Source organism: Vespa mandarinia, chromosome 11 (genome assembly GCF_050613455.1).
Source record: "Vespa mandarinia isolate Hongniang chromosome 11, ASM5061345v1, whole genome shotgun sequence".
Classification (NCBI taxonomy): Eukaryota; Metazoa; Arthropoda; class Insecta; order Hymenoptera; family Vespidae; genus Vespa; species Vespa mandarinia.
In genome coordinates this window covers 3,982,501-4,007,866 of record NC_140820.1, presented here as the reverse complement: position 1 = coordinate 4,007,866, position 25,366 = coordinate 3,982,501, and the positions used below count along the sequence as shown (strand labels likewise).

Genomic DNA, 25,366 nt, shown 5'->3' with positions numbered 1-25,366 from the left:
CAGGGAAATACGAAGAAATATGGTTTCTTTAAAGAATTCGCAAAAGGCGAAATAAATCCAGTCTCGTTATATTTTTAGAGAGTATACCCTTATCTCAGAAGCCATACGTTACACGGAATATGTTGTGCACGTACTATATAGAACGTGTTAAAAGTAATGGTCGGTGTCTGTCAAACGAAGGAACGGGCGCGCTAAAACGATTTTCGAAATGCGAATGAAAAAGAGAGAAAATAAAATTGTCACCTGGAATCGAAACGCCTCATATCTGATTTTAAGCACCGTTCACATCTGCATGCGACGCTTTTCATTTCTTCTTGCAGTATCTCGACGTACATATGCCATGTATATATACACGTATATATACATGTATATACATACATACATATACATATATATATATATATATATATATATATATATAAATATATAGATATATTCTTTAGTCTCGTGTTACGCGTTGCGATGCATCGCTATAAACGTTTTTAACCCAATTACGTCGTTAGCTGACGTTACGAAACATTTTTTGAGAGTACGACATTGACACTAGATAGCTCGTTTCACAGTCTATATACTATTGAATCAATGTTTCCATAACCATAGCGAAAAAGTAAGAGTATGAAAATCGAAGTAGATTTCGTTATTCGAAACGTTTAAACTTAACGTTTCTTTTTGATAGTTTGGAAAAGGGGAGAAAAAACATTGGAGAATGAATTTGAGAATATCGCCGAAGGTTTTATGGAAATTCTCGATAATACAGTGACACCAGCTGTCATCGCCGATGTTACGTTTAATGAGCGGAATCAGTGTCGACTATGATAACGAGAGAGATTCGAGCGTAACGAGCACGCTGGCACAACGATTGCCTTGCGAGGCACGCTCGAACGACATAGTCACGTTTACAGGTTACGAGGATATTCGATACTGTACGACATAGTTTGCCGGCCAAACAAATTCCAGTTGATTGTTATAGACACATTATAATGATTAATTACACTCCGCAGACCGCTTTATCACGAATGATAAACGATAGACCTGATTCAAGACACATTAAAATTATTCGGAATGATCGATCCATCTCTACGTACCTTTTTATACACGTTAAATTCATATAAAATCTTGACCATGTCGAAAAGACAATATTTAAAATATTGAAAAGGTTAATCGCATGGGGATCAAACGAATGATACGTTGTATTCGAGAGTAATAATAATTCATCGGCAAAGATAGTCCATTTTCAAGACGATGCCTAGGAACATCTCACGCGTATCTAATCCTTTCCCATCTCTGCGCGTTATCTAATCTTCGTGGGAGATTCGGCGGAAGGACTCGCTTCGTTTGCCAACACGTGGCTGCTTTCCAATTAGAAGCCGATTACGTCGAACAGTGGTCGAAGTAATGAGAGAGGGTTGACACGACAAATCGAATTGCTCGAATTTTGATCAAAATTGTATGATCGGTACGATTTTTGAAAAAAAAAAAAAATCAATGCGATCTACATGGTGTATTTCGTAAATTGATTTAAACAAGTTGACTTTAGTATTATTCAAAGATATAATCGACTTTGTTTCATTAATTCGATGCTTAATATAACTTTAATATTTTCTTTATATATTCTTTTACTTTTCTTTTCTTTTCTTTCTTTTTTTTCTTCTTTGCTTTTTTTTTTCTTCTTCAATCAATCTATAAGATGCCCTTTATTTTCACTTTATCTCAAGTTCCGACATTAAAACGCCCGTAGGACTCTACATAGTCGTTACTCCCGTGCTAACCTACTCGATCAGACCATTGTAACTGTTTAATGGGTGTTTCTCTTAATTCCTTCGCTTTAACAGCTCCTTTTGTAGAGGGTAAAATTTACGGCATTGTTGGAGGAAAACGGAGGGAAAGGAAAGCTCAAAGAGAATAGCAGAGTTCGATTCGACCGATCAAACGTCACAAACAAAGTTCTCTGTAATCAATCGAGCTCCGTATATACGTTCCCTTTTAAGTTCATTAGCACTGTCAAAGCTTTAACATATTAAAAAGAAAAAGAAAAGAAAAAAAAAAGAAAAAAAAAAAGAAAACATTCTGTAAAGCGAACTACGAAATAATATAGTAGATAAAAGATTAATTAGAAATCTGCTTTTAGAATTGACTCGTTGATATATGAATGCTTACAGTCCGATAACGATGCACTACATAATAGGCGAACGTGTGTAAATTATTCACTCGTATTGGCTGATTTGTTCGAAAAGCATCGATGCAGAACGTTTATGAGACTGTATTCTACGATTGCGTTCTATCATTTGATACGTTCTACCGATATGCTTCTCTTAAAGCTGCCAACGTGTTTGTTGCATGTTATTCGTGAATAACTAGACATGGCAGATAACGATCTCGATACCAACATGATATGGGAATAGTAGCATATGTATCGTTGCTGATAACGCTCATTATTCTCATTACATTTTTATAACATATATATATGCAGATATTCTCACTCATAGGATCAGGTAAAAGAATGGTCATTTTGTATTTGTATCTATTCGAAATGACCACAAATACGGACATTCCCTTACCCTTGCTTCCATTTCCAATCGATTCGAATCGTTGTTGATTAGAGGACGTACTTTCCCCACAAGATAATTACTATCAGAGACGTGATATCGACTGGAAGCTTTGACTACCGTTACTATCGGGAAGCTAGAGTATCCATAGTCCCGTTTAAGATCACTTTAACGAGCCGTGCTTTTGGATAATTAGAGAAAGGAGATGACATCTCCTATGGAATATAACAAGCCATTAAATTAAACCCATTGGTTTCTGATTATCGTCCTTTCCTTAAAAAATCATTTTCAATCTATTCATATAAATACGTATTTAGAGAAAATAAAAGTTCGTAGAGATAGTATAAGTAATTTAAGTTGTTATTATCGTAAAACAGATTATTACGATAACTTATTCTTTGTTTAAGATACGAATTGCGAAGAATAATCGAAGGAACGTAACAACGTTGAGAGTAAGTGGTATCGAGCGAAAGATATTCCTCCTTTTCGTCACGCGATCACATAAGGGTTTCCGTAGCGACGATTTAATATGCAACGGACGACGGCCAACATAAGCAAAGTTTTGATCTCGAAAAATAAAGTAAAGCTAACTTTTAGAATAATCCTCGAAAAAATATACTTGTCGTATTTTTCTACGTCTTAGTTTTTTTTTTTTTTTTTTTTTTTTTTCTTTTTTTTTCCCGGACATAAAGAACTCGAAAAACTTCCTAAGTAAACTTACGACAGTGTAACTTAGCGGTAACTCTTCGGTAAATTTTCGTTCGGTTCATCTCGTTAGTTTGTTCCCGCCATAGGGATAAGATCGCACGTGAGCATAGAGGACCATAGAGGAAACAAAGGAGCTAGAAAAGAATCTTCGGATTATTTTTACGACATTTTTCGCGCGAACCTAAAGCTTCCGATCGGATTCATCGAGCACCATGGATCAATGGGGATACCAATATTCGTCAGTTACTTGTAATGTCCATCATAGATTCGATTTCTTTGATACTTTTCTTCGAGACAAGGTCACGAAATCGAGAAAACTATTGTATATAGCGAATATCGAATGAATCTTATTCTTATTATCGACGTATGTCCAGCGAACTCGTCTTTCTTTCTTAATATATATATATATATATGTATATACTAAGAAAAAACTTTATGGCATAATACGTTCCTGGCACGCATCTCAAGATAGAAAGAGAAAGAAAGAGAGAGAGAGAAAATTTAACGAAGTCGCGCGAGAAAGAAAAATTACGAAAGTTCTATAACCACGCCATAAATTTATTGCAGCGATATAAAAAGATCTAGGACACGTATAGGCACACTTAGTATATTTATAGATAATAATCTCGTATTATTAAGCAAATTTAATGGTATATAAAATCTCTAGAATCTATCGATGAAACGTATAGAACAAAATTATTTTAGTTGATAACATCGTAGAATTTGGCGTGTCGAGAAAACGTTAAATCCTAGAAATTCTGTTAACTATTAGGCGTGTTAGAACACATGTGATAGGTAGGCGTGACCGACGTGTATGTCCGAGCGTGGAAAATAATGAACAGATCGGCCGGTCTCGCGACGCGACGGTCCCTCAGCCTCGTTCATTTACATCGTAATGATGCTAAAGTGTCAGCCCTGTCAGGCGCACGATAACACGAGGGTCGGTCTCGACGGGACGATGAGACGGCTCGGGGGTGGAACTTTGGTGGTGTATAGGATGGATAGAGGTAGTGGAGGCTCGAACAGCATCGGACAGGGTGTAGAGACTGAGAGAGATAGATGGATACAAAGAGAGAGAGAGAGAGAGAAAGAGAGAGAGAGAGAAAGAGGTTTCGTGGTTGACTAAACAAATTATCGCATTTCGATAACAAGCCCACTCATAAAGTGCCAAACCCGAACCGACCCTACGTTGAAATTGTTCGACCACTTCGTAGTGAGGGAAAAGCTTATGACAAGGAAACGCGAAAGCCCAGGACCGGGCCAAACGCAAAACGTGCCTCGGCCTTTCGTAATTGGATATTCGCTTAAGTACCAGATTAACGCGGCTCGATCAAACTACGTCGAGTGTTAATCTTGGATTTCCGCTGACACGTTGATCGTGATATATTCTACGACGTCGTTGAGTGACATAGTTACGGGAGTAACTATCTCGGATTTCCTCATTATATCGTCAGAGTTTCTCGTTATTAAATGTTTTCCTCTGAATGAATATGTTCCCATTTTTTTCTTTTTTGTTCAAAATTTGTCTTACGAATCTGAATGAAACTTTTTAAAAATTTGTAATATTATTTAAATACCAATTTTCATTCCATTTTAAATCCCAATTATATTTTTATGTAAATGTTAGATATATATAGGATATAATGATATCATTAATTACGAGTTATTAAGATTTTGGAATGTAAAATAATTAAGAAGTTTGGTTAGCGAGGGATTCGCTTACGTAATAAGTCCTTCGTAAGGGAGGCTCGGGAATGAATAAAGGGAGGGGATGACTTGCACTTCGGCTAACGCGGAGCGCAGGATACGTTCCTGGCAACGACCCCTGACCTGCCGCAAACGTCGGTGCGGTGACGTTGCGGCGTGACGTCACGAATGCACTCTGTGACGTCAAGAGGGTGCGGACCCATGTAGTAGAGATGATATCCAGATGAAACATTCAGAGTATCGGGTCAAGTCACTTAACCTCTCCCTTTTCTCTCTCTCTCTCTCTTTCTCTCTTTTTCTGACGACCTTTTTCTCCTTTGGCTAACCATCCACTTGGAATTTTATAGAATTTTATAGGAAATCGCTCGACCGCCTTTTTCGCTAAGAAATTGCTGATGTTAACGATTAATGTTCGTCGTTCTCGTAAGCTCTTCTTATTGCCCACTTTTCGTTCGATAAGTCGAACATTTACAATAGTCTCTCGTCATCGAAAATATCGATCTTCTAATTTAAAGCATTAACTTTTCATTCGTAGCTCGACTAACCTGACGATAACTTTGCAAAGCTCGGCGAAATTTAACTCACGGTTAGTAGGACAATGTTCCGCCTATTTTTCTTCTACGTTTCTTCCACGAGAAGTCGTTTTCTCAATTTCCTCCGTGCCATGTCAAACGTTCGGCTCATTGATTCGTTCAACTCGTCGAAAGCGAAGCTTGTTCGTGAGGTGCTTTAATGGCTTTTAAAGGGCTCGCATACCTATTTTGAAGTTGTAGGTACAAAGAGTATCAATGACAAAGGAAGAGTATCCAATGCCAATGAAAATAATGCAATTTTCTACGTCGCAAAGGAAACCTAATTCTCGTGGAAATCACGTTACAATGTCATCCGCAAGCTTGGAAAATGTCTATTTCCGTTTATGATGACAAATAAGTATCGCATGAGAACATGTTCCTTATACGCACGTATAGCTCTGCTGTAAGTGTATGTTATAACGTTGATAAGATCTACGATTTGTTCGCTGTAAAATCAAACGAATTAAAGGCGAAAAATTGTACTTCTAAAGCTCTCTGATTGGTAAGTGAACGCCTCTGGCACACATCTGGCTGCGTCACTCTGCGGTCTTTTTCTAATCCCTACCACCTCGATCACTTTATCGTCGTTCTCTTCTTCTCTTTTCTATTCCATTTTATCGCACGTTTCTCGTACTTCCCCTCCATAATCTTATTTCACAATGAACCAGCCGGTTTATCTTATCCCAACTGCTTCTACCATCGCTTTCCTTCGTTCTCTCTTTTTCTTTCTAGATTAAATGTGATAAATCGTTCACGATTTCCTTTTTATTTTTAAGAAATGAGACTTGTAATAAAAAAAAAAAAAAAAAAAAAAAAAAAAAAATCGAGCCGTTTCTTACCTTCCATTAGGTACATATTAATTTTAAAATAGATTTACGCGATGCTTTCGTCGCTATACAAATTGTTTCCTTCTCCTCTATCATACGCTTTTTTCGTTTTTCTCTCTTTTGAATCAATAACGTTGGCCGGCCAGAAAGAATGGGTCAAGTGGCCGGTCGGCCTGGTAAAGTCGGTACAGCCTGCTGTACGGTAATATTACCGAGCTAGTTTCGGAGCGATTCGAGCAGAGAATTGCCAAGTCAGCTCATCGTGATCGAGCTTTGTTCCGGCCGGTTGAGCTCGGCCCGTGTACCGGGCCAACGTTACTGCTTACGTCGTAGCGCATTTCCGTGTCCGGTATTTCCCTTAAACCACCCACCACCTTAACTACCCTTTCCTTTCATCCTCTTTTGGAAAAGCGTCAACGGGAAAGAATCGTTAAAGACTCATCGACTGTTCTTTCTTGTCCCCTATCTGTTCTTTCAATTCCTATCTCTTTCTCTCTCTCTCTCTCTTTATTTTTTCTTTTATACCACAGAATCCGCAACAGAATCCCAACAAGGAAACTTTGGCGCCGCGAGAGATCGCGTTACGCGAGCAATATTCGTAGTAGAGAATTCGCTGGGCAAGAAATTCCCTTTGACCCAGATCCCATCGTGTGAACCTTCTTGCTATCGTTCGCATCACGCAGACCACTCTGAGAGAGTTTGCCGAGCGATTATTACGGAGTCGAACTTCGTGTTTCGTCGTGAAAATGTTCGAACACATTACCGTCTAGCTCTACCACGTTGAGTTGTACCACTGAAATCGTTTCCCTCATTTTGGTCACAACTACTGTTCGTTTACTCGTACTATCCCATTATTTTCGTCGAACTTTCACGGAAAGCTTGGAACAAGCTCTTTCTACTTTAAACTCATTTGAACAATTTCATACGATCTTATCTTAGTACAAAAAGAGAAAGAGAGAGAGAAAGAGAGAGAGAGAGAGAGAGAGAGAGAAAAAAACTTATGTTAGACGAATCATCGTTTCAGTTGGTATTCTTGCCATGGCCGTGGCTAAATATGAACGATAACTTTGCTTTCAAAAGAAATGGACTCTTCTGCTTGTCAGTTCCAGAAACGTATTTAGGTCAAACCGCCAAAATTCACGGAGAAAGGCACTCTCCCGTTCATTCGAACGAACGCGTCGACAACATCTGCTATCTCTTGCTATTTTTCGCCGATAGCTACGTAGCAGCAAAAGAGAACCCACTATGTCATCGTTATATAATCAGACCAGTGTCTCGCGACCCAGTGTGATGCATCGCTATTTTAAACCACTACGCTTATCGATTAGAATTTATTTTTATATTGCATTTCGCAGTCTTTATTTTATCAACAACATTAATTAATCTGAATTTAATTAATTTGAACGAATCAAAACGATAGTATTATACGGAGTTGATAGAAGAGACATGTCCTTGAAATTTCTTTAAATAAAACGATCGTTCGTATTCTGACCTCTTCTACGACTAAAAAAGACCCCCGAATCCTATAACGAGTATTGTTGGTGGCATGAAAATGGAACTTTTTTGCATTAATTAACTCTACTCGTTCTTTGGAGCTCACTGTAAGAGAGAAAGAGAGAGAGAGAGAGAGATGGAGAGAGAGAGAAAAAAAAGAGGGAGAGAATGTGGGAAAAAGGGAGAGATCTAGAGAAGAGACGTGGAGCAAGGAACGCGGAAGGGAGTTCGTAGTCGTCGATGACGTCGATCATCGATAATCGATGTGTTATTATGCGCCGCTTGGACGATATGAATTTAGCCGAGCGAAGAGAGTAGGGCATAGTGACGTCACCGGGAGCGTCGACGGCTGTGCCGTAACGAGGGATGTTGCGGAGGGATGAGAGAACTGAGGTCGGTCTGTCGCTGACGTAACGCGCCGAGTCGGCGGTAGAAAGCACGAAGGGTGTTGTTGGGTGGAGGGTTTGGAAGGAGTATCGAGCAGGGTGGGGAAAGAGAAAGAGGAGAGAGAGAGAGAGAGAGAGAGAGAGAGAGAGAGCACTGCCTGACGGGGAATCGGTATCGACCGACCGAGAGGAGCGCGATGGAGCGTGTATAGCCAAGGGATGCTGGGCCGCGTTAAGAGATGTTAAGAATTATCGCCGAGTCACGCGTTATTCACAATTTATTTTTTCCTCTTTCTACTTAATTTTTCTTTTTTTTTTTTTTCTCCTTCTTCTTTTTTGTTTTTCCTTACTCTCGAAACTTCTTACGAAGTTATTTTATAAAGGGTTAATCTATTCATTTCGTTCATATATCTGATATTTTAATTCCATCTTTTACAATACAGATATATCTTTTATATGTCGTGAAAAAAAAATTCATCCCTCTTGTGAAAATAAACTTATTATTTTTTGAAAATGTTACGTATTATACTGAATGATTAATTAGTAATTAATCTTAGATCAGTCTTTAGGTTCATCGACGACAGACTTATTGCACACTGTGACCTTTTTTTTTTATCCTACAGTGACCCCCAACTCGAAATAGGTTAAACGTTCTTCGCACGTCTAGACGAACGTCAAAGAAAAACGTGACGCGTTTGAATGTTCTTTGACGTTAGTTGGATCACTGACCTGCGTCAATTTCAAATATGTCATATTCGTTATCGTTATTCATTTATGAAAGTCTTAATTTGAAACTTACGTAAGTCTTTATACGAAAATAGAAGCATGTAATAAACTACCTCGAGGATGAGTTATATATAATCGCTCGTCCCATGGGGCAGGTCATAAAAAAGCGTGTAACGTGTTCACGATGCGAATGAGTCGTTATGGCTTGTACAACTTTTATCAATCCATTATGTTGTAAAAATTTGATAAAGCAATCGATCGATCAGATATATGAGAACGGATTTGGATTCTATCAAAAGTTTGTTCATCGAATATATGTGTAAGCTTATCTTCGACAATATTTTATTGCGAAATTCGTTTTAAATTAAAAAAAAGTCACTCCAATTCATTTCCAGCATAGAAAATATATATATATATATATATATATATATATATATATATATAATCTTTTTCGTTCAACCTTGTCATCAATTTTATCAGATAAAAAGTAACAAATGCATTAAGTAATTATATCAATTGATTAACGTAAAATATAACATTTTTAGAAAAAGAATATTTTATTTACTCAATCGTAAATCTGGAGACGACGATGACGACGATGTGATTCTATTGTAAACAACTAACATTCATTTATCCTTGAATCTCGGAGCAATGTGGATCCATCGAGTAAAACGTAGTAAAACTCGTATAGAATTTTTTTCTAAACATCATAAGAATTTCTTTTCTTTAGATACACGTAATACCTGTAACTATATTTATTTTCATTCATCAAGTAATAACATCTTCTCTATTGTGTACACTCGTCGGTTCGAAGAAAAGTACTGTTTTGTTTTCTTACTCGTAAATCTGACGACCTCGACTTGCTTCATTGTAAACAACTAACGTTCATACATCCTCGAGCGTCGGAGCGGAATGGATCTACGGATAAAATCTAAGCACGTATGTATGTAAGAATTCTTCTTTTTTTTTTTTTCAACGTAGAGACATAAAGCGTAACGATATAAACGTTGGTATTTAATTCTTACTCCATCTTTAATAAATTATAAGAGGGCTAATGTCGGACGTCAAGCACAGACAATGAATCACAACAATGGCGCGTGCAGCTAATGAATTGTCTCGGAGATTTTACCCGTCCTCTCACTCTCTATCTTTCTCTGCCTCGTTGTCGTCGTCGTCGTCGTCGTCGTCGTCGTCGTCGTCGTCGTCACGCTGTCTACTCTTTTTATTCCACGATTTTCTCTCTTCCACGATCTCTCCCCTACCAATTCTCCGTCGTTCTTCATTTTTCCTTCGAAAGAACATCGGCGCCTCTTTTGCCTCTTCGACTGGCCATGACGCTGGACGTCCGGATTGTACCCGAGTAAGCCGACGGAATGAAAAATTGCAGGTGCAGCTGACAACGCGTTAAGGCCTTATTAATTACGTTTAGTGAAAAGTGTCCATCTCTTTTACATTCAACGGGTCATCCTCCTTCTCCCTCCTACCCTCTTTCTCTCCCTCTCTCTCTCTCTCTCTCTCTCTCTCTCTCTCTCTCTCTCTCTCTCTCTCTCTGTCTGTCTTTTTCTCTGGTTATTTACGAAGGATAAAGAAGGTTCGAGCGTAGAGATTTTTATTTTTCTTTTTGTTTCACCTCACGAGGCCCTTTCGATAAAGATAACATTAATCAGCCTGGCAAGCTTGATATAACGTTTAAGGTAATTTTTTAGTGATTTATGCGTATTTTAATTATTCGTCGAGAGTCATCTCTATTAAAGTCTATTTTTCGAGCTCCATATCGTAACAATTTAAAAATTATAATCCACGGAGTACTAATGAAGAGAGAGAAAAAAAAAGAGAGAGAGAGAGAGAGAGAGGAGTCTTTCAATAAGCAGCTATGCTATCTAATGGATAAAAATTCTCTTTCTTTCTATATCTATTTGCGAAAAAGCTTTTATGTTGTACGTATCAAACCGAAAGAAGATCGTAGGGTGAAAGAAATCTGATATTTTTTCAGTATCTAAGACTTTTTTTTTTTTTTAGGGAGCAGGATCGATTAAGTTCCGGTAAAGCTTGAAAAAGTAACTTCACGTGCGCGCGCCAGAAAGAGAGAGAGAGAGAGAGAGAGAGAGAGAGAGAGAGAGAGAGAGAGAGAGAGAGAGAGAAAGAGAGAGAGATAGGGAGAAAGAGAGCGCAAAATAATTATATTTGTAATTCCTTGTAAGTCAAATGTAGATATTTTCCCATCCTAAATTTCACATCGCCATTCTCATCATGTTTCATCGTTGCTGAAGAAAAGGAATGACATTTATGGATAATTGCCAAGAAAGTCGAATTTAGTCAATCTACATTTAATCAAAGCAACATCGACATTTTGTAATTCCCTTTGTGATTCCCTTTATGATTCCCTTTGTGTTTTAAGTCATTTTTTTTTCTTATGTTGACCATTTTCCTTTCGCTTCAGAACAAAGAATCAACAGAAAACGTAACTTTCATGCTGTAGGTATAAAGTGCTAGATGTCTCTCTCTCTCTCTCTCTCTCTCTCTCTCTCTCTCTGTCTCTCTCTCAATCTATTTTTCTTTCAACTTTTTTCCCACCGAGTACTGTACTCAGTAATTAATTTTCATCTTTATTCGTACAAAGAGCAATTCGCGCAAGATATCAGTTCCTTGCAATATTACTGCCACTTTCACAGCAAAACGTCATTTTAAAAGCAAATATAAAATGTCATATTCCAAAACATAACATAATTTAATTATTATACATCGTAAAATATAATTAATAAAGATATGCAAATGCTTTAGAATATTATTCATCGAATATTTTCCGTTTGCATTTTAATATGCAAACTAAGCGCATGAACTATCGTTATGTATTTCACGAATCAGTTTATATAATATTGCGATTAGATTAGAAATCTTGACTTCCAGTATTCTACGTTATAAATCGTATTACTTGTCTGAAAAAAAAGGAGATCTCTTTTGCTTCGAATGTAATCAGAGTCGATTGAAGCCCTTTGCCTTTTGCTACCTTATAAATTCCCTTTTGCTTGTATTTCCCTGGATTCATTTTCAGCTTTTCGAATTGACATTTGCAAAAGAAAACTAATCTACGATGCCCGTATCATAGAATCTCGTAACCAATATAAGTTATACGATAAATTACTGGCATCTAACTACGTAAACGCATAACATATGTGAATATAGAGCACATTTGAAAATGGCTTAAATAGGAAGGATACTTTAGGAATTATCCGTTCGAACAAGGGAATAGATTATTTGGTATGTAGGAACAATAGCCAGCTGGCATAATTATTATTATTAAATTTTCACGAATAATACGTAATAAGCTATACGTATGTACCAACGTCTCCGCTATTATCGGTCAGGCTTGCGCTCGCTCGTTTATTTAGGAAGGTATGTCACGCGTCACACCTGCGGCTAGTGAATGCTTTGACATACAGGTGAAACGGTCGAATAAATAACGCGAACGCGCTTAACTGCGTCGTCTATCGTCGGCTCGATCGAATATCAACAGAATTGCGAAAGAAAGGCTTTCCTCTCCTCCTTTCTGTTATCGTTCTTCTCTCTTTTTTTGCTCTTTTTTTTCTCTCTCTCCCTCTCGCTCTTACTATCCATCGTAACGTGGGTTCATCGCAAACACATGACGTAGAAATTAATTGAAACAGGGAAATCATAATGATTCATGGAAGGATATAAAAGGGAGATTACCGTTGGAGCATCCGTCCAAAATTAGACTCACAATTCATCCAGTTGGATCGGAAGTACAGTTAGACTTCGAATTCGTTCTCTTTTTGCTTCTAAAAGAAAAGAGAACGAAAAAACAAAAAAAAAAAAAAGGAAGAAGAAAAAGAAAGAGGTGGAAAGCTCGAATTCACGTGGGAGTAGGCTTCTTTCTTTTCTTTTTTTCTTTCTTTTTTTTTTTTTTTTCTTTTTTTTTTCTCACTGTCCTTTTTCTTTCGACGCTCTTCAAGTTTAATTCAATCTATTCGCCTTCGGAATCTCGGCTCTTCCTTCATTTCTTTCTCTCTCAATCTCCCTCTCGCCATCTTTCTCATTCTATTCTCCCCTCCGGTCAGTTCGCGTTATTTTGGTCCAACCTCCTGACCTCTCGCGATCCAATCCACGTCAGCAGATAAAATGAAATCCCGCTGGAGCTGTCCACCAGTGTCATAGAAAATATCCAACGCTAGAGGGATTTCACAAACAGTTTGTGTGTTACGATAATCAGAACCTTCCAGTTTTGATCCGGAATGGACCGGTGTTCCTTCCGACCGAAATATCGACTATTATTATTAATTTTCATTAACGATTACTGGTTATCTTACTAAATCGTTCCGAAGCTTAATTAACGAACATTCTCTCTCTCAAGTTTAATTGGAGTCCGTGGAGGTGCGTTCACGGTCGAAACTCTCGCGACGCGTTTATCTTTATTAGCGATAACAAATACCCGGACGATGGAGGTCATTCGAGTACGCGAGTGCTCGGTTCACAAGCCAAGTCGTGCATTAGTTCGTGCAAGAACACGGTCGATGATGTATATGTACTTATACACGTAGAAACACGCGCACATCTAGAAACGAGCTTGTAGTTACGAGTATATTAAAGTTAATTCGATAGTAGATTAAAGCTATGAGGTAAAGAGGCAAACAGAACGGAAGGTACGCTTCGTAAATGTATGCTCTCTCTCTCTTGTGTATATGTAGTTACGAGTAATACTGCTTTCACGCGTATATGTCTGTGTTCAGTTGTGTTGTGTGAAAAACCAAGCGTAATTCCACCATAGGAATATTTGAATTTCATTTGATAGTGCTTGTATTTCTCTTCCTCTCTTCATAGTACGGTCTGAAGTATTATAATTAACGTGTCGACAAGAGGAAAGAAGGGGAGAGAGAAAGACAGAGACAAAGATAGAGAGAGACAAAAACGAGATGTGAATGCTGCGTCGAATTTGCTATCGAATGTAAGAATCTCAACAATTTGATTACAGCTTTGATGCTTTATTATGTACCAACACCTGTCGAGTCTATTTTATTTGATGTCCAATCGAACGTTTGCATGTACATCCGATAAGCCTACTCCGATTACAGATTTTTAATTAAAGACTAAGAGGGAAATTTTGCTCTCGATTAATTCTCTACCATGGTCACATAATTTTGTATTTGTCAGTACATTTAATGTAGGATTGCTGTAGAACGTTAAACAGATTAAATAATTGCAACACCGACGTAATAGGATTTGCAGTACGCTCGTGGATGTTTAAAGAGACGAATGATTTGAAGGAAATCAAATTTTTTATTTAATACTTTACCAAATATGTTGTTCGAAGATTTTTAATATTTTTATATATTGACAATAAATAGATTGAATTATGATATATATTCATCTTCGTTGCCATCAATATCATATGGATAAAGTATTAAATAGATATTTCGATTTCATTGATTTTTTCTTTTTTTTTTTTTTAATTATACAAGTATATAAAATAGCTGAGTACGTGATTGAGCTTGAAAAATATTCGTGTATAATGTAAAATTTAAGCTGAGTAAGCTTGATCGTGCAGTTAAATGCATATGATCGTATACCGCGTATTCACACGTGCGTCACCTTTCATTGCCATTGGAAATACATCGCTTGGTGTAGGGTAGGATACATGAGGTATCGAAGATCCGAAGGGTTGTTCGGATAACCGCATGCGAGATTGATCGCGTTAGTGCTATTAATAATTCCGCTTGACGAGCGAACGAAGCCTACCGTTGCCCAGTATACACGCTTAGATGCGTTACAAACGTATTCATCCAGAATCCAGGTAATGAACGAATGAAACGAACAAGTCTAACGTGGTTAAGAAAGAGTGCGATTGAAAAAAAAAAATAATTGATTAAAACTAATTAATACGATCCATTTTATACATTGATTTATTAATTAGAAATATTTAGAATTCATTCAAATAACGAAAATGATTAAATTCGTAAAAATTATATTTTTTAATATTGAAATTTTTATTATTGAAAATATTATCTATCTCATGTTATATTTTACTTTATATATGGATTTATTTATTTATTTATTTATATTATAATATTATTAATATTAAATTATTTTTATTAATACTTTATTTCCTTTTTATGGTTTTATAGATACTTTGAAATATTATAGGTATACTGGTGATGTACTAACGTCACGTTTATTGAACGTCCATCCTTTTATTTCGAAGATTTTTAAGTTTGGTACGTGAGTAAATAAGTTCTGACGCACATATTGCGAGAGCACGCAACACGAACGTACGCACATGACAGCTCTTATTGGAAATACATCAGTCGAAGTCATAGGTTATCAAAGATCGTGCAAGTACTCTGGATAAACACGCTATCCGGAGATTGATTGTATTAATATTATTAATAATTCTCGTTGAAGTTATGTAATGTTCAACGCGAAACACGATTTTATACTTTTCGCGATAGTTATTAATTATTATTATAGTATTTCGTCGTATGGCTTTATTTGTGGTCGAACGAGTTTGTTCTATTCTACGAAATCACGAATGAAGGAACAAATACAAAGAGCAAATTTGCCCTTTCTCTATTTGAATCTCCCATCATTGTTCACTAAAATATGTACAACCGTTCTCGCGTATATATGTACGTCGGGATCTCCGCTTATTCTAGCATAAAGAGCAAACGAGCATAAACGAAATTCCGAGAAATTAGAAGATAAAAGGATACGTTAATAAAAATAAAATAATATTTTGATTTTATCCTTTAATTCATAATGTATATTTTTAATTATCGTCAAAAATATATATTGTATCTTTACCTAATATTTTATTGAAGCAATACAGAAATTAGATCATTACAATATACTCGTCATTTAATTTGAATATCGTGGATCAAGCAATGTCTCGGACATATGTAAACGCTCGCTGACATAAATTGTAGATGATTTTGCAGTTTAGTATTACAGTCAGGGTAAAATACACACGCATACAAATTATATTATGGACAAACATGTATCGTGGATCAACAAATCTCTCAATTAGTATTTCAATCGAAATCATTTTGAAAACGATTATTATCACACTTGATATTTGTGATAATGCATTTAATGATATTTAAGAATTAGATATTTTTGTTAGTTATTTGTTTTTGTTCCTTTTGCATTTTTTTTTTCTTCATTATGCAGCACAATATTCAGCGCAGTATATTTTTAACGGTATAGAATGAAGATCTAAAACTTTGGCGTTAGGATTAGCACGGTAGCGGAAGCGAACGACGACAACTTCTCCGCAAATAGCTTTGCCAAAGTTTTTCACGATAAAGCTTCTTTGTTTCTACCTGAATATTACTCTACTACGTCTTCGTGGATCAGATTAGTAAAGAGGTTGGACGATCTCGATGCAAATCCTAAATGTAAAAATGGTTATCCCTCTTGCATTTAAAAATCAATACTTTCCCCTCTCTCTCTCTCTCTCTCTCTCTCTCTCTCTCTTTCTCTCTTTTTCTCTCTCATTTAAATATTTTTGATATTCTTAATATAGAGTTATTAAACGAGGCAATGCGATTTCAAATTGCAAAAAATTATGTGAAAAAAACCGGATGTATTTGCATTCGTTTTAGATCTCTGAAAATAGGAATAATTTGTAGAAAAATTAACGTCCCGATAATCGATACAATTAAAATGAATGCGTCCATGGCAAACCGCTTTTTAATCTTTTCTCGATGTCCAATTATAACAAAAAATCGGATCGAAAGTATATTTTTATGAAGAATTCGAGATAACCAGAGGCCAATAAAATTGCTTCACGCAATCAAATCAGTAACTGTATCGCATTTCGTTCCTATTATAAAGTGACGTTCCAATGTAGTGAGTTATCTACTATTTCTCTCTCTCTCTCTCTCTCTCTCTCTCTCTCTCTCTCTCTCGCTCTTTTTCGCACGTTTTTATATTCTTCTTTATATAGCACGTCATCAGGTATATACATGCAATGGAATAACGCGAATTCTCGATTATATTCTAATGTAATCTAAATTCTAAACGCACGATGATTTTACTATTTTCTGATAACGGTAACATAGCTGCGATACAAGTTATAACGTTACGCATCTCGTCAATAAATTTACTCTTCCCCACCTCTCTCTCTCTCTCTCTTTCTCTCTCTCTCTCCCTCTCTCTCTGTCGTTCGTTGTTGGTTGATCGGCAATTTTCCGCGTTTCACAAATTTACTCTTGCGATACGAAATTCGATAATTTGCAATTGATCGTCGATTTAAGCGTGAACCTTTATTGATATCGTGTTCGTTGTTATGCGTCAATATCGTGCGTAATAAATGTTCCCGAACAAAAAAAAAAAAGAAAAAGAAAAAGAAAAAAAAAAAAAGAAAGAAAAAAAAGAAAGAAAAAAATGAAGTTTTACATTAAGAAAAATTCTTCTACAGATATCAGATTTTTCTATGTCACTTTGAGTCATAGTTCTACTATCAACCTTCCACTGTTCTACGTCTAACATACAAAGAACCTCTTGAGAACGTATCGCGAACCTTTATTACGTCTTATGACATTTAACTTGTTCTCATTGTCCCGCTTTAGGAAAGTCGAATTTCCCTTCGGAAATGAAACTGCAGAGTCGCAAATGAGGGCATCTGGATATCAATGACGGCAACGTTCTGGAACATGGTATGAACGAACGAAGAAACGAAATAATGTTAGGCGAGTCACGTCGTCGAATACTATCATTTTTCAACGATTAACATTACTTAATATCAAATCGTAAGAGCTCATAGAACGGAGGATTTTTCCGAAGGATGGTAAACGTGCCGCAAACATTCGATCTCCATTTATCGTCCATTCTACGAGCTTGCAGTACGTCGTATAGCAGTCGTAAAGTAATACATATGCATAAACGTAAGTGGTACGATCATAAAATGGAGTTCGATTTTTCAATAGTACAACCTTTTACTTTGACGTTGGACTGGTTCTATGAGGAAAGGATTGATTGCGCTGTCACTTTTATTTCCTTCTCATCCTTCTTCTTCTTCTTCTTCTTCTTCTTCTTCTTCTTCTCCTTTTCCTATGTTTTTTCTTTTCTTTTTTTTATTTTTTCCTTTTTTTTTTGTTCTTTTTTCATTTTTCCATCTCTCATTCTCTCCTATCGTCTCGTCGTACGATCGGCTCGTCGCTTAATCCGAAATCGCGGTGAAGTAGGCGTGGACTGCGATAAAATTTGCCTTTCAAATTTTTACCGAACGTTTCGACGTTCATCGGGAAATTCGGTAGAGAGTCTCTAAAACTTTATTCGTGTAACAACTTTTTCGCTGAGACGGTAACAACGGCTCAATGCTCTTTTCAATTTCTTCAAGATGCTTCATGATTCTTTTTTTTTTTCTTTTTATATATTTTTTTTTTTTTTGTTATCATCATTTTCTTCAATCTTCGTTCAAATTTTTTCATTTTCCGCTGAAAAATATAGAAGGTGTTGATGTGAATTCCCTAAATTGAACAATTTGTTTATTCGTTTTTTATTTATTTATTTTTTAAAAATTTTATATTAAAAAATCATCTACAATAGATTTTAATGAACTATCCATTGCTTTTAAATGACTTCGATAGAATGGATATCGATCGAGTGAAGCGGCGATTAACCGCTCGGCAATTAACTAAAGTTTGGATTATATCGCGCTTTCGACACGCTTTTGAATTAATAAATTATATTAAGCCATTTACATTGCTTTCGGTCCTCTCCAAACGGTTGTTCGAAGCCTCGGTAGCGGGTTAGTTAAACTTGTTAGTAACAATGATATTAACGAAGAAAAATATATCACTATAACGTGAAAAAGAATTGTTCGTCTAACGTTAAAATTAAAAGCAAATTGTCATAGTTGTTTCATTAATCGGAATAGAAACAAAACAAGATATAAAGTATAGAAAAAAGAAAAAATTTAATTCGATTATTTTATATGAAAGATAAGCGAGGGAATAACAATTTCTTTTTTATTGGATTCGTTCGATAAATATTAGCTTTAGAGCTTTAAGTCATTGAAAATGGCAGTCCATTCGAATTATCCGATCACGAGAAATTGTCTAAACCTTTCTCCTCGCTGGTTCGATCGTTGTTCCGTTCTATCGTCTATAATGCGAAAGGAAAAGAAAGATTGAGAACTATGAAAGAGTAAGACAAAGTACACCAAAGAAGATAGAGTGGTCTATCAGGGGCAGGAAGCTTTGATCTACAAAGGATTCAATCGACTTGAACTTTTTTTTACGAAATACGTATCGAACTCTACGTCTTTCGAAATGTTTTGTTACGATACATTATCTCTCACGATTTTCGATTGGAAATTCGATCACGATCGTAAATGTAAAATTCTTCTTTTCTTAGGATCGTTAAGTTGTCTTCAAAAAATTTCAAACTTTAGATCAAGTAGTCCCGCGGAGTTGAACATTTTTCTCGAAGGAATTGAGAACTCGGCTTTACTTTGATCGCAAGCTTTTCACAATGGAAAAACGTCCACAGTTTCTTTCGTAGTAACTCTCATTCCCATTCTCCAAAGCTTAGATTTAGTGTCATTCTCACGGGCAGATGTCCCAGGATTACGATCCTTTTCTATCGTTATAGGACTTGTTCGCGGATAGCCTGTTCATTCGAAGGCCAAGAAATGCTTCCGATTTTCAGACTGAGAAAGAGTAACGCATGACGTAAGTGTCACTTCCGTTTCTCTTTTAACTCTGTTGGGATAAACCAATGCAGAAACTTTCTCTCTCTCTTTCTCTCTCTTTTTCTCACACTTTTCACGTACTAACACATCAACTCTTAATCGTTCAGTCTCCACTGTTAGCTCGCGTAGCTTTATAAGCTTTATGACCAATACAGGAAGCCAGGCCATCCAAGCTTTACGAGGCTTGTCTAAGAGTCCGTTACTTCTATCACCATCCCCAACTCTCTTTTCTCTTTTTCCAATGCATTAGAGATATACCTGGTCATAATATACACATACATATACGAGTTATACAAGTGCAATACCATTCGTAAGAACGACAATCGGTCTTGTCCTCCTACCTTCTTTCCTCGCAACAAGGATGACGAGAAAGTTGGATACGCGTTTCCCCTTCGACGACGTTTCAAGTCCGCAGTTTCTCTCTCTCTCTCTCTTTTTCTCTCTCTCTCTCTTTCTCTCTCTCTCTTTCTCCCTGTTTCTCTGAGAGCGTCGAAGTCGTCTCGCTTTGGTGAATTTCGAAAGCCAGCGCGTTTTGACGTGCGATGTAATTTCCTACGTGCCTTCTACACGCTCGCCCGACCGGAAACACCGGTGCCGACGACAATGAGAGCCGCCGCGACGCCCTCGTACACCCATCACCAGCTCCCGTACCAACCCCTCGTGCTTAACCTAACTCCCTCCCCCTCCTTCCTCACCCTACGTTCCCTTTCTCTCTCTTTCTCGTGGCGAGCATTTCTGCTTTGCGAGCTCTTAGCCTGGCGAGAACAAAGCGTCGGAAATCTGTGTCTGAATGCGATAATGTAAAATCTTACGCGTCGTGAATGTTCACGGTTCTATCGGAGCACCGTGGATAAATGCAGAGGCGCGATTTGCGTGTCTATGTGCGTGTGTGTGTACATATATATATATATATATATACATATATAGATATATGTATATATGTTCGTTACGTCGAAACAACACGAAATGCGGAACGTCTATCGCGGAAAATGAACGAACCAACTATTGTTCGGGTTAACGGTGCTTTTTACGCCGACTCCTAAGATATTGATTCGTTGTATATGGTGATTTAAGCGAACGAACGTAAGCATTTTATATATATTTACTATATAATATTCATACTATACTTACACTCATTAAAATAATGAGATTGATATCATTTTTATTATAAATCAAGATCGATCATTCGATTGTGTAGTATTGAAAAGTTCGAAGTTAAAGCTTCAATGCTTGAAAGCAGATTTATTGTAGAGAAAGAGAGAAAGAGAGAGAAAGAAAGAAAGAGAGAGAGAGAGAGAGAGAGAGAGAGAGAGAGAGAGAGAAAGGGAGAGAAAAAGAAAGAGAGAAAAGAGTAAATGGAAGGAAACATAGTGAGATATGGTGCGTTAATAACAAGATAGATAATTTTCCAGCACTATGGCCATTTGTCAACGAACAATCCATTTGGCGTGTTATGACTTTTTGTTACTGATGCTTGCGAATGCGTTCTAAGTTACTTCGAAAGTTTTCCATGATATAAGAGATAAGTAGATAGCTAGAGAGAAAAAGAAGAGGACAGAGAGAGAGAGAGAGGGGGGGAGAGAGAGATAGAGAGAGAGAGAGAGAGAGGGAGATAGAGAGAGTATATAAACGTTAAATTCAAATGTTCAAACTTGTGAGTTGAATAATACAGGTAGAGATATCGATGAGATTGAATTCCAAAATGTTCCGAGTATCAACCATTCCATGAAATTGTACTCCAAACACGGTCTGTTCCATGTTAGCGCTCGGAGGTTTATAATATTCGGACAACCATCTCAAATTTTAATGGATTTCCAGTGAATCGCATCCTACTGATTACCTTCTGTTATATAGATATACGAGATGGATTGATAAAAAAAAAATTTTTGTCTGATTCGCTTTAATCATCATTCGTATCATCGAGTCGAAAACTTTATAAGTCTTCTTTACAAAAGCGATAGATCGATATGGTAAACTTGATAGCGTGCTGAAAGAAATGCCGAAGGAATTCATACAGATGGAAAATATTTCGAAAGTTCCGGCAACCTGGGAATACTTTAGCAGTTTTTTTTAAATCTCCAAATACGCGGAGTGCTTTGTACCACGTCCGAGTGGAATTTTTCCAACAACAATCCTCCTTACCTATCGATCCACCGAATTGTTTTCAACAACGATTTATAAAAGTTACTTGAGCTAAGTTAGAAAAGCTACCCTTTTTTGCGTAAACTTTCATAGTACCATGATGCCGGACAACAAAAACATTTCAGTGTATCTAAAAAGTAAAAGTCTCGTGCTACCGGAGTTTGTAAAGAGAGTCGCGACTTCGGAAACTCACCGAGATCTTTGTATCCTAACGGATCAAAATTGAATTGAATTATAATAAAAGATAAACTCAATTTGATATAACATTCGAACTTCTAAATAAAAGCTTTAGCGATTTATGAATAGTCGATTTAATAATTTATTACAAGTAAATTTAATTTGACGAGGTAATATTTATTGAAGACTGAAGGATTAATTGTGAAATTTTAACATAAAAAACATACCAAACGTATAAGCCATCATGATAATAAAATGATTCAAACACGGTTATTTTCTTTTTTTTTTTTTCTTTTTTTTTTCTTGGTCTCATTAACGATATCGTCGAGGAGAAATATAACGTAACGAAGACTCTCATAGAATAATAAAGGTACTCATATCGGTCACGTAGAACGAGCGTGTACTGTAGTTATAAGAGGGTGATGATAATTTTCATTGCTTGCAGCAACGTACGAGTAAAACTACCCCTCTTCTTTTCGCGAGAGTAGAAAATTGTAGGCGGGGCTACCTTTTCGTCCTTTCGTCGCCTTCCCTTTGCTTTTCTTTTAATAGCTGCTGCAGAAGCAGCAGGAACCTCGGAAAGGATCGTCCATTCCGAAGGAAGAAAATAGAGGAAAAGGAGGGTGTCGTTCCGAGGGATGGAGGGGTAATTGGTGGAAGGGTGTGTTTCGACCAAGCCTCCGAGCTGCAAAACGAATGTACGAGCTGGCTCGGTAATTAAGAAGAAAGGTGGGCAGGTCAGGCTGACAGATAAAATTCGACTTTCTCGTACAAGAACGTGTTCTAGCCAATTCTTTCTCTCTTTCTCTCTTATCTTCGTGTTTCACATCTCTCTCGTAGAATTATTACCGTTCGTCTTTTTCGAGAGGATAAGATTAAGAAGTTATTAGATCTTCGTAACGATTTGGATTTGTATAAAAAATCCGTAAAATTTTATTCGCGTATATTAATTATCGTGTCCGAGTAATATTAGCGATAGAGTAAGAAAGAGCTAATGAAGTGTATAATTGTTACGAAATGATTCGGCATGCATTTTGTTGCTGCAAGTTAAATTTAACAGGAGAAAGTTCTCTTTTGATGCGGAACGCCCGGTCTAATATTTTGTCGCGTTTAGACAGACCTGTTTATCATAGGAGTTTTGTAATTAAGCACATAAGAATTGGATAGCGTTATTAATCCTCGAAGTTGTTACTTTGAGACGAAGAAAAGAGATTAGGCGTGTCAGTAGATTTTGATAAATATCAAGAGCGTAACGAACATAACAAGCATTGGACAGGAGTTTAGTTAAGAATTATCTGATCGATGCATTCTGTTCACGTAAGTCCGATTTGAATGGTTCGCGCGCATTTGCCTTTGTAAATCGTGAGCCTTTTCTTTGCTCGTAGATAACATCGTAAAGACTTCGCTATAACGAAGTAGAAGGATAAAAGAGATGGACAGTTGGCTGTTCTTTGTTATTTTCTAGACTATCTCCATTCTCGAGAAGAACCGAGAAGTTAAATTTGCATGAAAATATTTCTCACCTTTGCCAACTCTCGGGGAAATGACGGGAGAACAAATCCACCAGTCTATTTCGAATGGAAAAGGGATTAGAGTATTTATCACGGGTTATAAATCCTGACGAATAAATCAAAACTTTCAACGAGTACGTGTCAAAAAAGGTATATCCATCCTTCCAATAGTTTGAATTTTTGTTTGGTCATTCTTTTTTATTAAGAGTTAGATATACGTACGCGAAGATACGTTTGTCAAAATTCTGATTAATTTGGTGTGTCGTTAAAAAATGACGAGAGTAAATCTTTCGTTTTATTCTTTTTCTTGGTTCTTTTACCGATAAATGACTCATGAAAAGGAATGTTCGTAGTATTCTCTGAAGAAGCTTCGCGTGTTGGGTGTGTGTATTTTCAAGGAAATCATACTTTCACGCTTCCATCCTTAATTGTCCCATTCAATCATCTGGCGCACTTTCATGGAAGCTCTTTCCATGCTAGACGTATGCTTAGTAGAGAACGAAAAAGATTTTCTGCTCGGAAGGAAGAATTGGAACGAGTGGTAGTGGAAGTTGTTAAGATTCGTAAATGAAAATTGGCTGTGTCGCCGAGTAGAGGAGGAGACGCTATTGACTCTCGCATTCACAAAGCCATATTCCACTTTCAAGATAAATAATTTCTTTTTTTTAAATCATAGTTAAATAGAGTTATAATTTCGATCTTTCTCATTCATCTTCTTATGATTTCTTTTCGAATGAAAGAATCGTTGAACTTTCTCGACTTTTTATAAACTTTAATAATCTTCTCAATCGATGCCTTTGATTCTTGTTTAAATATCGTTTAATGCCATTTATAAATTTTACGACATTTGCATAAGCTTTTTAAACATTCTGTTGACATTGCAAGAACAAACAAGTCATTGCAATTTCATTTTTATTTTCTTTCTCTCATTTGAAAGAGAAAATTTTTCACGTACAATAGAAATACTCGATGGAAGTGAATATTTATTGACATTAGTGAAGTTTAGTTTATTGTAACTTTCACGAATCGTTAGAGAAAGAGAGAAAGATAGAGAATCTTTTAACGATATGCATTACGCGACACGTACTTGAAACTAAGAGATAGAAACGCGAATTAACATTCGCATCATACGGCAAACACATTGATCGATGGACCTTAGAAATGAGATTAGAGATATAGAAAGTTAACAGGACGAAAATAAATCAATATGCTTAAATTTCGAAAGTTAGAAATAAACTCATTGGCTAAGGTTTGTCGACAAGTTTTTCATACTTGTGTCGAATGATTTCCCTTACCTTCGATATTCACCCTCTTAATCGTGGTTTCGCAAACTTCTTGATTCGAAAATCAAAGGAAACGTGAACGGTTTCGGTCGATTAATTATTAAGACGTCCTTCAATGGCGGCAGTATAATTACGTGAAGATCCGATTTAGAATTCAGCTGGTAAACAGAAGAATATATCATAGGAGGAGGTTGTTATTCCTGAAAAGTTTTAACTTCGAGTTATCAAACTTTTTGTCTTTTAGCCTATGACTTTCTATTTCTCTCTTTTCGTTCTCATTCGTTAGTTATGTTCAACTTGTGCTCTTCCATAACGAATGCTCGAAATAATTGCCTCGAAGTTTTCTATATATTCAATGTGCATGTCTCTGCAATATATACATAAGCATTTCAACAAAAATATGATGAAACAAGAAGAAGAAAAAAAAAAAAAAATAGAAAGAGATTGAATATGCTCTTAGTGAGAAATCATAAATTGCACGTTCGTTTTCAATTCAATTGAAAATCTTACAAATTTTTCTCTCAATTTTTACGAACAATCAGTAACGATCAATGACACATTTACTTACACTTACTTACA

The 25,366-nt window shown here is 36.5% G+C and overlaps 1 protein-coding gene across 22 annotated transcripts in view; it reads left to right on the top strand.

The window, feature by feature from the left end:
- The window catches only part of LOC118441461 (protein turtle), a 194,435-nt gene that overhangs the window by 80,483 nt on the left and 88,586 nt on the right, over positions 1–25,366 (top strand). For 10 of the 22 annotated variants that reach the window (XM_085660325.1, XM_085660337.1, XM_085660335.1 and 7 more), the window contains exon 1: positions 13,132–13,926. The exons of 4 other annotated variants lie outside the window; for them this stretch is intronic. The gene's annotated coding sequence lies outside the window, so the exon portion shown is untranslated. Of the gene's footprint in view, positions 1–13,130; positions 13,927–17,548; positions 17,636–25,366 lie in introns of those variants that run through there. 8 more of the 22 variants (XM_085660333.1, XM_085660324.1, XM_085660328.1 and 5 more) reach the window with 5 other exon arrangements.